The following is a 15,546-nucleotide window of genomic DNA, read 5'->3' as shown; positions in this document are numbered from 1 at the left end:
CCAGACTTGACAATATTTTCTCCTTAAACCATGATAGATACATTTCTTCCTCTTTTTTTCAATTTATTTTCATTTTATAGCTATGTTATCCTTTCCATATATATATATACATATATATATATATATATATATATATATTACTTTTATTTTTTTCAGTAGTGAATTTGACTTGTTATGAAGGCTTTCACTTGGGTTTTGAGTTGGTTAGGTTGACTTGGAGGTAGCTTGGATGGTATGGGTGAGCTTGGGTTTGTATGGTGGGGCTTAGGTTGGTCATGACCATTCATGGGTATAGCCATGGGCTCATTGGTCACTTGGGGTATGCAAACTTTGATGTGATTGGCCATGAAGCTTGACTGTGGCTTTGGGATTAACTTACCAATGGATTGGCATGGCTTGACTTTGGCTTGCATGAGGATTAAATGGCTTGTTGGCTTGTGTTAACATGTTTTTTTAATGTGTTATCATGTCTTGGGGTTTAATTTGGAATCTGTGATGATGGACTTGGGCTTTTGGATGATGGGCGTTTGGGAATTGGTATTGGGCTAGGATGATAGGAAAATTAATTTTGATGGACTTATCATGACATTGATTTTGGGCCTCATTTTTTAGTGAATTTGGATTTTGATTTTTCTCATCTTGAATTTATTTAACTAAATTTTTATTCAATTATCATTATTTTAGTTAATTTTTATTTTTTAATTATTATTTTTTTTTATTTTGATTAATTCAATTACTATTTAGTGAATTTTGATTTTAATTAATTTTAAATTTGATTTTTGAATTAATAATTTTTAGTTAACTGATTTTAAGGTTGGTATTTTGATTTTGTAATTTTATATTTGATTTTAATTTTTTAATTAATAATTCTTTTTTATTTTAGGTTAATTTTAATTTGAAATTTTTAATTAATTTGGTTTAATTTCAAATTTGTTGATAATTTTAGAATATTAATTTTGATTTCACTTTTAATAAATTTATGATCCATTTTATTTTTTTATTAAATTTTAGTTTTACCTTCAAGTTTGTGTTTTCGTGGGGCTTGACTTTAATATTTTAATGATGTTAGTTTAATTTTAGTTTTGATTTCCTTTTTTTTTTTGTTTTATCTCTTTTTATTTGAGAAGATAAACCCCTTCTTAGCTTATGGCGAGCCTCATACCCAATGTGCTCTTTTATGAATCGACAAAAGAGTCATCTAAGGAATTATGAAGGAGAAGTGCAAAGTGTCTAAGAAAACATTATCTCTAGGGTCAGATGGTTGGTTAAGACATTTTCAACCTATGAGAACTCAACTTCAGTCTCAATAACTCGACTTTAATTAACCCAACCAAAGGTTAACGATTAAAAAGCAAGCATATGAAAGAATAAGAAGCGAAGAGAAGTCTGAAATTCTATTTGGGTATTATTAATCTCACCACTAGTTCTTTAGTAAAACCACTAGAAAAATTCTAAGGCTTCATTCTAAGCTTTAGAAAGAGGAATAAGTTAGATCACATACAAAAATGAGGTCAACAACTGGATAAATCCAAAACATTCACTCCTAACAGGATCATCAGATGGTTGGCCTTTAATATATCAAACCATCTAAGATGACTCTCTCTATTTTTTTCTACTACTAATGCAACACCAACACTTTTGTGGATATATTCATTTCACATTTCGTCTCTAAGCTTGTCTTGTATTTATTCTCTAAGCTTAAAGTTACTCATCCACCTAAGCATTCTCATCTCAGCAACCCTTTCATGAATATATTTGTTTCATGTTTTGCCTCTCTAGCCTTAAAGTCACTCATCCACCTAAGCATTCCCCTCTCAACAACCCTGTCATGGATATTTTGTACTCTCATTTTGTCTCTAAACTTAAAGTCACTCATGCACCTACGTTCAGTCACTCATCCACATAATTTTTATGCATTATATAACAAAAACCTAAACTTTATTTTTCACTTAAAAGACACCCAATTCCCATTCATTACATTTCTAACACCTAAACTTTACATTTCACATTATTTTTACATAAAAATCACCCATTTCATTTGTATTACATTTCTAACACCTAAACTTTATATTCCACACAATGACCACATAATTCCTATGCATTACATATCTAAACCAATTTTTCAATTTTTATGTAGAGTAGAAAAATCCAAAAATCTAAAGAAAGGGAGACTCAACCAAGTAAAAAAATATACCTAGATGACGTAGAGGAGGATTTTTTGCATATATCGTGTTTTCGCCAGAGGAAGTTAGTTGGAGACGGTGGATCAAGTGTTTGACAGAATGGAGCATTAACGAGGTCAGAACTAGAGCAATAATGCAAAATGGACAAATGAAGATTTTTTTCTCGGCGGAAGAAGTTTTTAGGGCATTAGCATCTGTCTTAGCGTCGAAATTCTCTGACGCTATTAAGTAACTTAATATCATCAAAAATTCTGACGTAAAGTAAATGCTAAGTCAAATGTTACTTAATAGCATCCCTTTTTTTCACCAACGAACAATGCTTAATAAAAAACAGATGAAAATATGACGCTAATTTTCATCCAAATAAATTATGATGCCAAGTCCGACGCTAAATCAAATGTTTCTTGTCGTGTTCGTTAGTTGAACAATTGAATAAATTCAACACTGTGACAAACGAGTTGTATTCTGTTGGCATCAAGTTTGATGATGAGGCAAGGGAACCATTACTCTTATTTTTATTACTCTTTAAGTAACAGGAAGTTAAAGTTTAATGATACTATGGGGTTAGTTCTTAAAGAAGTAGTTTGCAAGAAGGTGAGCAATGAAACTTCAAATTATATAGTGAATGTTAAAACTGAAGGAAGAAATTCGACAGATACACAAGCAGGGAATGATTAAAGTCCAGATAAGGAAAGTCCAGGTCAATAAGAGAAATTATAAATGAATACTGAAATTTCTAGAAGAAGTATCACTTTAAAATAAACTGCAAAGCTTCAAATAAGGTTAGTGGTAAAGGTTAAGATAAAAAACTTTCCACAATATCTCATAGTTTAAATCCAAAGTAACTCGCTTATTTTATCCCTAGATAGCGTTGAATCATGGATAATAGATTCAAGTGCCTATTTTCATGTTTTTCCCAACAAAGACATGTTTAGAAACTACACTCAAGCTGACTTATGGAAGTTATATTTGGAAGATAACAAGGTTTATAATATTATTGGAAAGGGTGATGTTGAAATTAGATTGTCAAATAGATGAGTTTGCAAACTATATGAAATTAGACAAGTTTCACAATTGAAGAAAAATCTTATTCCTATGAGTCAGTTTTTAAAGTTATGCTATGTAATAACATTCACATATAATTCACGTAAGGTTACTAAAGGTACAATGGTGACAGCTCGAAAAAAACATTGAAGGATCACTTTATTTCATTAATGAGATGTATAAATCCATTGAAGTAGCCAAAACAAAAGGAATGTTGGACTTTGACACCCTAGGCTTGGACATTTGAGTTGGAATAGTATGAAGTCCTTACTTTCTAAAAATAAACTTCTTGGTGGTTTAAATTCTATATATCTGATTTTTTTTTTTTTGAAAATTATATTTATAGCAAGAAAAAAATGTTAATTTGTCAAAAACAGAGTCAATTTTGAAGTCCAAAAGTTGCAGTAAGTGCATATTGGTGTCTGAGGTCCTACTCAAGTTCAATATATTTGTGGTTCTCTTTACTTTTTCATCGTCATTGATGCTCACACATAAAAGGTATGGGTATTTCTTGAAATATAAATATGATGTGTTTGAAAATTTTAAGAAATGAAATTTCATGGTTAAGAGAGACAGGTTTGATGTTGAACTGTCTCAGATCTGATAATAATAGTGAGTATTTTGATCAAAGGTTTAGAAATTATTATGCTTCAAAAAGAATCAATCATGAGTCCATTATTCTAAGAACACCGCAGTAAAATGGTGTTGTTGAACACATGAATAGAACCATCATAAAGTTTGTCAAGGGTATGAGATTGCATGCAAGCTTACCAATGCAATTTTGGGCAGAAGTATCAAACACTATAGTTTATTTGATAAATTGTGATACATCATTACCTTTTAATGAATGCTTACCTAAACAAGCTCGGAGGGGCAAAGAGGTAAATCTATCTCACCTGAAAGTTTTTTTTTTATCATGTATTCATGTTGTTGCGAGATTCGGAGTAAGCTTGATTCAAAATATTTCATGAGCAATTTTAGTAGGTATGACTCGGATGAATTTGCTTAAAACTTTGAGATTATCAGAATTTGAAATTCATTAGAAGTGTGGATGTTACTTTCAATGAAATGGATATGTATACAAATAGCAAAAAAAACTCAAGATTCTCCATCAATTACTTCTCAAGACACTTCCGAATACGTTGACAAAAGATCCAAGTGATCGGTAAGATGAAGAAAGGAAAGGTACTCAATTTGATGAAGCACAAAAAAGTTTCTCAGCAGCTACCATTGAAGTTAAAAGGTCCAGCAGAGTCACACGATCAAAATAAAGGTACTCTCCTTTTTTGTATTATATATATTGTTGATTGATAGTGGTAAACCAGAATGTTATGATGAGACCACTCAGTTTGAAGACTCAAAGAAGTATTATGGATGACATCATGTAGTCACTAATATCAATTTAAACATGAGAATTGGCAAAATTACCATATGAAAATAGGAAATGAACAACAAGTTGGTTTACAAGTAGAAAGAAGAGTTAGACGGTAGCAAGTGCTACAAGGCAATTCTTTATGTCTAAAGATTTCAACAAAAGAAAGGAGATAATTATTATGAATTTTTTTCTCACATAATGAAGTTGATGACTATCAGAGCTGTGTTGAGCTGAATAGTAAAGGAATATCTACATATGAATTGCATATTGATATAAAGACAACATTCTTACATGATGACTTGGAAGAAGAATTATATATGGTGCAACCAAGTGGATATAGTTTCAAAAAAAGAAGCATGGTCTGTAGACTGATGCAGATCCCTTATGGTTTGAATCAGACACCAAGATTATGCTACATGAGATTTGATAGGTTTATGTCAGAAAGTTGGTGAGTACACAAATTGTCATATAGATCATTATTGCTTCATTTAATATTTTGATAATTTTTATATTGTGCTTCTTATATATGTGAATGACAAGTTGATTACTAAGCCAGACATGGAATAGAATAGGAATTTGTATGAGCAATTAACAAGGGTGTTTAAAATGAAAGATTTAGGTCTAACCAAGAAATCATTGTAATGAGAATCAGTAGGGACAAGCGTACAAGTACATTAAAGCTGTCTTAGACAAAATATGTAAGGATTTTCCTACATGAATTCAACATGAGTGAAGCAAAATCTATTGAATCACCTTAAGAGTCACTTTAAACAATCTAAGGAACAATCTCATAGGCTTGAAGCATAGCAAATACATATGAGAACTCTGCATGCTTCATATATTACACATGCAGTGGGGATGGTCAGCAAGTATATGATTAATTTAAGCAAATATCATTGAGAGGCAGCAAAGTGGATTCTTATATACTTGTTAGGAACAATCAACAATACACTTTTATTTGGGCGTATATGGATTAATCTACAAGGATATGTTGGTTTGGATCTGACATGGCATATTAATGATATAAAAAGTGCAAGAGGTTCTATCTTTATTTTTAAAAAACACAACAGTGTGTTGAATTTCCAAGTTATAGAAGATTATTACACTATTGACTGTAGAATCTGAGTGTATTGTTATAACAGAAGCTAGTAATGAAATGATTTTACTGCAAAGATTTATGTCAAAACTAGGCAAAGAGCAAGAGAATAGAAAGTTTAATATTGGTGATATGAGTATCATTCATATAGTAAAAAATGTCTCATTGCATGTCTGGATAAAAAATATTCAGCTAAGGTATCATTTCATTCATCACATCTAAAAGATTATCATTTATCTTTGGAGAAGATTCAGGCAGCCTAGAATCCAACAAATATGTTGTCTAAGGCAGCAATTGCTGAGAAACTAAAGTTATATTCAGCTTCAATTGGAGTTCAAGAAGGTTAAGATAGAGATGAGGCACACTACAACTATTAACTATGAAGATGTTACAATTTTGGAGGAACTGGATTGGTCGCAATTAGTCTCCAAGTGGGAGATTATTATAATGTGAAGCCTGATTCTATTAATCAATTTGTCACTCAAAGCCATTAGTTTTGTCTTTCAAGCTTGATGGTGAGTTTGTCAGGGGGTACGGGAGTGGGGAGGGGGGTCCTTCTGCTTTAGGTTTAGGAACGTAGCAATGCCCAGAAGGCAGCATTGTTGCACCTGATACAGGTCAAAACCAGAGAGCACAACAAGATAGCGCCCAGAGTTGAGTACCTAAGCGCCAAGACCACCAGCACTACAACACTTAGTGCAGGTTCAGGAACCTAAGAGTGCGACATTGCAACACCCGAAGGAGAGCACCACAGCGCGATATCGTGGCAAGCCCATTCCCATAACCAAATTCAAGCAGTTCTTCGCTTAAAGGCTCGGTGTCACCGATTGGAATGCACACAATTTTGTTTTCTCTTATGCGAAGTAAAGAACTTAGGCGTCCTAAACTGTTCGAAAGTATGAGTGTGGTGTGGTGTGGTGTGGCTCCATGGTTTTTTCTCTTTCTCAGGTATTTCCACATTAAATTTTAATGTTTTTTGTATTTTCTATGATTTCTCATCGAACAACTTGACTACTTTTGAATTTGTCAACTCAAAATAAAGGTATATTAAAAGAATAAACTTAATATTGAAAAAGTCAATTTCCTAGAACAAAAACGAGACGTAGGAGCTAAACCTATCTTTAATGAGTGCATAAAAGAGCTTGGTCTTAGTATGAGAAAATACGTAATGATAATATAGATTTATATGAAATTACAGATTATTGATAAAAATGTTTAGAAACTAATAATCTTTCAACTTTTAAATATATTTATGTCAAAATATGAATTTTAATATTTATTATAAATATTTAATCATAATATTCTCGTCTACTTTTTATTAATTTTATTTAAAATACACTGTCAAAAAATAATGGCGACATAGCTCTATCTTGGAGTATTCCACCTGTTAGAGCTGGCTTTCTATCTGCCAGCTCTCTTTAAAATTTTTTTATTTATTAATGTATGTCATTAGGGCTGTCAAAAAAGCTCGTTGTTTGCGAATAGTTCGTGTTCGGTTCGTCAATGAATTTGTATTTGATTCGGTGGATAAGTAAACGAGACGAATGTGAATAAAATTTTTTTCGTTCAGTTAGTTAAACGAACCAAACACGAATATGATGTGTTCGTTCGTGTTCGAATCGTTATTGTTCGAAATATAAAATAATTATTTAGAAAAAAAATATGATATTTAAAAAAAATTAAATTTTATAAATTATAATTTATAATAAGTTAGTAATAATAATATATTAATATACTATATTATTAATATACTATTATATATAATTTATGATATTTTAAAAAATAAATTTTATAAATTATAATATATAATAAATTAATAATGATAATATATTAATATACTATATTAGTAATATATTAATATAGATATTATATATTTATATAATATAAGTTATATAATTAATATAATATATTATTTATATATATTAATATTATGGATGTCAAACTAGTTCGTCGTTCGCGAACAGCTCATGTTTCGCTCGTGTTTCGCTCGTTCATTAAGAAACGAACACAAACTGTGACTTCACAAACAATTTTAAACACAATCTTATTTCAAAGAAACTAAATTTCAAAAGAACCAAACATGAACACAAGCTATGTTCGTTCGTGTTCGGTTCGTTTACACCTTTATATGCAATATTTAAATTTCGAAGGTTTTGTTTGCTTGTTTCTGACTTTCATCCTATGGCTCATTAATATGATTATTTTCAGTGGAAAAATCAACATGTACATAAAATTCTAAGGCATACCTACACCCAATTCTTATAAATTTATAAATCTAACACCAAAACTTTACTTTTTTACATTTATGCCACTCAAAACTTTCATAATACATCAAAATTATAGCCAAATGTAAAAATTGAAGTTTAGATGTTAGATATGTAAATACATAAAAATTGAGTGGTATTTATATGTAAGTCTTCCTATTTTTTATTACAAATAGTGATATAAAATTAGATAATTTTTTATTACACCTAAACTTTCTTTCGCTTGGCTGAAAAAAGAGAAAAATATTAAGGTTCAAAAATTCAACCAAAAAGACGTAAATATTATAAAAAATTAAGGAAGATTTACATGCATACCCCTCAACTCTTTTGTATTTACATATCAACACCTAAAAGTTCAATTTTTTAAGTACATATCACCTTAACTTTGCATGAAATTGTTTATTTCAATTTTTTATAAGTTAAAATGATGATATTTTTTATGTGATGTATATGAAAGATTTGAGTCATATAATGTAAAAGATAAAATTTAAGCATTAGATATATAAATAAGTAGGAATTTAGGGTGTTATGTTTGCAAATGCCCAATTAGAACTAATTTACATTATGTAAAATGCTAAAATTAATTTACTTTATTTAAATGACATCGTTTGTAAAAATGTATATATAACATGTATATATGTATTTGTATGAATGTACATGTATATGTGTGTGTGTATGTATGTATGTGTATGTATGCATGTGTATATACGACCAAAATTGGGGCTTAGTGGGATCCAATGGTAGCCTCGCATGCGAACATAAAGTACACAAATGTTGCATGGATGTGACTGCAGAGATGGTATTTTTCTAAGAAAACTAGCAAGCATGCTTGGTGTATGGTGCTAAGATTGTTGTCAAGAGTGTGTTTGGCACATAAAGCAAATCAGAAAAATGAAGATTAAGTGGCAACAATAGTGGAAAATTATTTATAAATTTCATGTGGGTTAACTGCTTGAGGTAGCAATGTCACCCCACAACAGTTGAGTGATCACTATTTAATTAATAATGATAGTTTGTGTTGGGTCAATTACATTCACGACCATGTAGACTTATGGTCCTAGCATGTACTCTGATCTGGATTACTTCTCTCTTCCTTTGGCTAACCTTGTTGAGCTCTGTCGCTCCTCTTGTTGTTGTAGATATCATCTTATCGGCCCGATTACCAATGAGTTGTTGCCCGTTTAAGATACGACGATTTGTCCTCTACCGGCCCGGGTGTGCTTTGTGTGTGGGGATTCATCATTATAATGATTCAATTGTTTCGCAAGCTCTGTATGTCGATTGGTGCATTACCCATGCGGGATCGTGAGAGACTCACTCTAAGCACACCCGTATTATACCAAGTAAAAAACAAACTAAGTATAGTTAGGTCCGGACTCCAATTAATAGAAGCCTGAAATCCGACCCACTTATGGAGTACAACATGACTGTACTGATGGTTTTTTTTTTTTAGTTCAATCATATTATACTAAGTAAAAAACAATTTGATGTGAAAGACATAGTATAAAATATAGTTGTACTAAAAAAAATCTTCAGTACAACTGTGTTGTACTCCAAGATCGGATCAGACTTCAGGCTTCTTCGCTTTTAGACAAGAACACGCGTTAAATTTTAATTAGAGTTCAGACGTAACTGTTCGTCTAGAGCACGGACATAATATCACAACCACGATGGTTGCTAAAAATACTAAAACCCATCGACTTCCTCTAGACAAATTGGCTGAATTATATTTAATAAAAGCCAAAAAAAAAAAAAAAAGTTTAGAGACACATTCAAACAAACAATTATGAAGATAAATTATTACAAGTTTCTTCGTATTTTTAGAGGATGGAGTTGGAATTTGGAAGGTATGAAACGTAAATCGCTTTAATACTTGACAATTAATCACCACGTTGATTTTTCATTATATAGATGACAAATTCAACTTGTAAAAGCTAACAGCAATATCAACATTCATGCATCATGAGACCTGAAGCAATACATTTTATTAAAGGGCATTTACATGCATACCACCCAGTTTCTATTATTTATGTTTCGAACGCCTACACTTTACTTTTTTTTTTCATTTATACCACCTAAGTTTTTAATATCACATCAAAAATAACACCATTTTAACTCTTAAAAAGCGAAATGCATATTAATTTTCATGCATACATATGATGACATGCGTTCAAAATGATGTTTAGGATGTCAGATATGTAAATACATAAAAATAATGATTTATGCGTCAAGCTCTTCCAACCCTATCATAAATTTCAACTTTCTGGGATTTTAGTAGCCCGCGGCTTCTCAGACGTACTGCCACAGTAACGATGCATTTGCTTCCCATCTTAAGCTTCGTTTTATATATTTCATATTTATGCACACTAAACATACTTCAATATATATATATATATATATATATATATATATATGCATATTGTGCGCCCAAAAATGATCTGCACGAATCTCAAGATAATTTAAATGTTCAGATGAAAAGATAGATAACGAAAAGATGTCAAAAATTGGTTATGTAAAAGGAACCATAAAGACATGTAACTACCCTATTAAAGCTGAGAGTATAAAAAAGCACCATAAAGACATATAATTTTCATATTAAAGTGAGACAATGATAAGAAGATAGTAATAACATGTAACACTTCCATTAAAGTATGAGCAAACATGTAATTTAGACTGGGCTCTATTTCTCCTACAAAAATAGACCTTATAGCATATAAAAAGAGGGTTCTTCTCTCTCGACTTTCTATTTAGGGAGAACTATCTCCCCTTCTCAATGTAATCACTATTCTTGATATAAAATGGGTCAAAGAGCCTGGAGATAACCCAATTTGACCGCATGAGGCATGTCTTTATGTGTTTGTTTATGTATTTTCTCTTCTCTGCCTCATTCTTTTTATCTCTCAAGGTCTTTATCTCTTCGATCATTGGGCATCACAAGACAAACTTGGATTCAACAGCCAAAAAGAAGTGATGAGCGTGGAGCATATTACTAATAAGAAGGAAAGTGATACCAACGAGAAGAAATACATCTCAGAGACAATCCTGATAAGACTGCAGTAAGGAGTTCATGCGACAACAAATCTGGAGCCCGAAATGTCATTTTCATCCCCTTCCTAGAGGCTTTGACCAGGAAACAAGAATTCCAAAACTAATGGCCGGCTCTTAACGGAAGAAATAAGCTGACTAGCCATGATTACGCACCGATCAGTTGACACCTCATCCAGCAAATAAAGGGAGTGTTAATTAATAACTTATGTCGTTTTATGACAAATTTCTCTAACATTGTCTCTGTTTCAATTGATACTTGGGAAACTTGATTCTGAGTGAGCGAGCAATACATGAACAACAAAAAATCTCCCCTCTGAGGTGAGTAAAAAAAAAGTTCCTCTGAAGCAAACAAACAAAAAACTCCCTCTGGGGTGAGCAAAAAAAAGATTCCCCTCTGGGACGAGCAAGAAAAAGACTTCCCTCCAGGACGAGTAAGAAAATCCCCTTTTGGGCGAGCAAACATAAGACTCTCGTCCGGGTTGAGCAAACAAAAAACTCCCCGCCAAGTAAAAAAAAAAACTCTCTGGGTCGAGCAAACAAAACTCTTCTCTGCGGCGAGCAAATAAAAGACACTCCTTTGGGGCGAACAAACAAAAAACACCCCTATGGGGCGAGTAAAAACAATCCCCTCCAAGATGAGCAAGCAAACAATAGACGCCCCTTCATCGCGAGTAAAGTAAAAACCCCTTCCATAACGAGCAAAAAGAAAAGACTCTCCTCTAAGGGTGAGCATACGAAAAATTCTGGGATGAGCGAACAACTGACGGTTTAGTCTAGCAAAAGGGATTGGCGAAGACTAGATTCGAGTTGAATGGTATCACAACCAGCCATTTTTCCAGGAGTTGGGTCGCTAGTCAACACAAGCAACCAAATCAATGCAGATGAATACCTCAACAAAACGCTGACCAAAAAGTCGATTCAGAGAAAAATACTTCTAAGCTGATGACATAGCGCAAAAGATGTCTGAACGGAGCGCAGATAGCGCCTAAAAAGGGAGTATCAAAAAAGATTCATGTAATCGTGTGTTTCGTTTTAAAAATTTTCTTGTCCTTATCGCAGTTGTTGCTATCAAGGAGCGAGAAAATTGTGGAACTTAATATGTATACTCAAACATGTTTTGCACGGATCTCGAGGCAATTTATTTTCTGCTCCTGTCAAATTGGCTACCCTCGGCCGACTTTTCCTCCAACAGTGGAATTTTTTTCTCATGAGGAGGACTCAGACTAAGGACTTTTCCCTAATAGAGGACTCAGACGAAGGACTTTTCCCCCAACGAACGACTGACACGAAGGACTTTTCCCCTGAAGGGGTACTCAGATGAAGGACTTCCCCCCTTTGACAGAGGACTCAAACGAGGACTTTTTCCTCCCAGACAGAGGACTCAAACAAAGGACTTTTCTTCCTGATAGAGGACTCGGACAGAGGACTTTCTAACAACTCGCACCAATACAAAAGACTAAAATATTTTGTACAACCCTTGGTAATATTGTAATTTATTTTTGGCCCTCCTGTCATCTATAAATAGAAGGGCCCTTTCCATCTAAAAAGATCTTTTGGCTCCTTCCAATTGTAAGATCTATGTTTTGTGGGATAAAATGGGCCCACGAGCCCGAGAACATATTGATTCTCCCCGAGGGGACAATTCTTACTTCTTTTTCTCTCTCTATTTCCTCGGTTTAACACTCTATTCTTTGGGCACGATCTATCGGACAAATTTGGATTCAACAATATTAATCTTTTTTATAGCACTTAAGAGCATCAATTTTGTCCCATAGGATGTCGCTAATTTATGTGTGCATGTTTAGAGTGATTAAATCTACATAATATAACGTAATAGTTGAAACGATGAAAATCTTAGAATTTTTAAAGATCTAAAGTCTATAATATTTATAGTTTTGTTTCTTGTTATTTATTCTATTTTGAACTGTTTATAATTTACCTTGTATTGTACTAATACGTTTCACCTCTTGCAGAATTTGACTCAGAGATCCCCATCAATTTTGAGCAAGCCTGGCGTTTCCCTTTTGCTCTTAGAAATATTAAACTATAGATTGTTGCCATTGTACAGGTAACCTTGATCCATCATAGTGCCAACTTTTCAAACGTTTGTTTAATATATATTCTCGCATGTTTTTATTTTTGTTTTTAAAAACAAATCAAGTTATTTCTAAAAATACTCAAATAACTTTGAAGTATTTTGAATGTTTTTAAAGATAACTAAACATGTCTTAACATACTAATCATCTTGTTAATAAAATCATTCCTCAATTGTCGGCCCCTTTTTCTGAAGATGCCTGATGACTTCTGGGGAAGTCCTAATTTTTTTTTTTTTCAGGAAGACCATATTTCATTAAAGGTACAATAACCACTGAGAAGTGCAATGCAGATCATTTTTCAAAGCCAAACTTTAATGTTGTGTAACTTTCTTATGGTTGCATAAAATATTCATATACCTTATTAAAATGGCCTTTAAAAATTGAATGAACAGTTATCCTTTAGATTAGGTTTGTTTGATATGAAAAGGCACAAGTCAGGAAAAACGTTGATGATCCAATGGTTTCTTGATATGTGAGATCGCTAATTATTTGCAATGTGTCTATATAACATTTATAGTTGATAAAGATACCAAAGTTGGCTCTCGTTGGGATTTTGACTCGATTCAAAATTCAAATTGACTTGGTTGTGATGAGAATAGACCTGAACCCATTTTGTGTCAGTTTCATGTCCACTACTGCTTGCTGAAAATCTAATTGAAGACGCCTGACTTGAAGAATCATGCATACAGTTATTTTGTATATTTTTAGAGAAAGAGTTGCTCTATTTCCAGTTACTCTTGGCAAGTTCACATCTTTCTTGTTTATTCAGATTTTTATCCCAAACCAATTCAAAATGATTTTGAGCTCAGTTTTAATCAATATATTTCAAGCTGGTTTGACCTAACATATATTTGAAATTGCGGTATTGATAACGGTGTTAACTCAAACTACAATAAGCAAACGAATATTATTACTGGAAAAGCGAATAGGCTGATACAATTGACGCATGGAAAATAGAAAACAGTAACATACACCACATAGAAACTATGACTAGGGTGTACCGACGATGATGGTGATGGATTTTGGGGGTTGACAGCACGATGGGGAGGTGGAGCAGGTGGGCGGTGCAATAGGGAAGCGGGGGTTATTTCGTGCCCGGGATGACAAGTGGATAGGTGGGTCGGGCAACGAAAAAACAACGATCCGAAGCGGTGTTGACAGCAGCTAGGCCGCGGGGAGGGGGTTCCGGGTGGTTAGGACAGCGGATATGTGGCAAGGAAGCAGTTCAGGAGGCCTGGGAGAGCGGCTAGTAGACAAGGAAGTGGTTTGGGATGGCTGGAACAGCAGCAAACAGCCAGGAACAACTGTTTAGGGCAGTGGCTGCAATGAGGAAGGCACGATAACAAAGTGGGAGGAAATGAGATACAGCCGGAGCACCACTCGACCCGTAGAAACAACCCTAAAAGGGAAAAAAAGGGATGCCGACGGCTGTCCTGACAGAAACACAATCCAAAACTGAAAACCAAGCCCCTAATACAACAAATATATAGGAAATGACTAGAAAGGAATGAAAGGAAAGGAGGAAACATCCTAAAATTGGAAATGAATTGAAAACGGGGCCGCTCGGTTCGGTTCATTGTTGATCGTGTGAGCCGGCCGCTTGTGCGGTCATGGGATTGTGGTAAGATTACGGAAAGCCACTTCCGTTCCTATAGTAGGATACACCTTTGTCAGACATTTATATATATAACACTCAACAAATCTTATGTGTTTCCATAAAATCACACCTAAATTTTCATATTTATGAGATCAAAAATAGCAATGTTGTCACTTTTTAAAAGTGAAATATACATTTTCATGCACAAGTGCAAGCACCAAAATGCAATCTAAATATGAAAGTATCAGAATGAGATACGTAAATAGATAAGATTTGTGTGCTACGTATGTAAAATTTCCTTTGAAATTTAGCTGAACTTGAAATTTTGAATTTTTGGTTGCTATAATCCCTAAAATATGGTTTTCATTATACTGATAAATCATCCAAATTTTGATTTTGATTCGCTGTCCTCATTTCTTACTCCCTGAAAAAGTTTATCATTTTCCTTATCCTTCTTATTTCTGAATTGCATCTTTAGTTCTCTTTGTTTAACTGCCTTCCTTATTGAATATCCTGTCTACTTCCAATTATTTATACTATCGACCATATTGTGCTCCACACCTTGCTTATTAGTGTTTTCACAATACTTTTCCAGGTACCATGGAAAGAACAAAGCTTTGATGTATGATGTAACAAAGATAATATCAATGATAAAGGGTAAACGTGGAGAACACCGACTGTTCAGATTGGCTGAGAACCTATGCATGAATTTGATCCTTTCAATAAGGGATTTTTTCCTTGTGAAGAAAGAGTTAAAAGTGAGAAAACTAATCATCATGTGTTTTTTTTTTTTTTTTTTTTTTTTTTTTTTTTTTTTTTAAAAGATTTTTTTCCATTATTACA

The sequence above is a fragment of the Phalaenopsis equestris genome, unplaced genomic scaffold (genome assembly GCF_001263595.1).
Source record: "Phalaenopsis equestris unplaced genomic scaffold, ASM126359v1 Scaffold000499, whole genome shotgun sequence".
NCBI classification, from domain to species: Eukaryota; Viridiplantae; Streptophyta; class Magnoliopsida; order Asparagales; family Orchidaceae; genus Phalaenopsis; species Phalaenopsis equestris.
The sequence above is the reverse complement of the archived record's forward strand: the minus strand, read 5'-3'. Positions refer to the sequence as shown.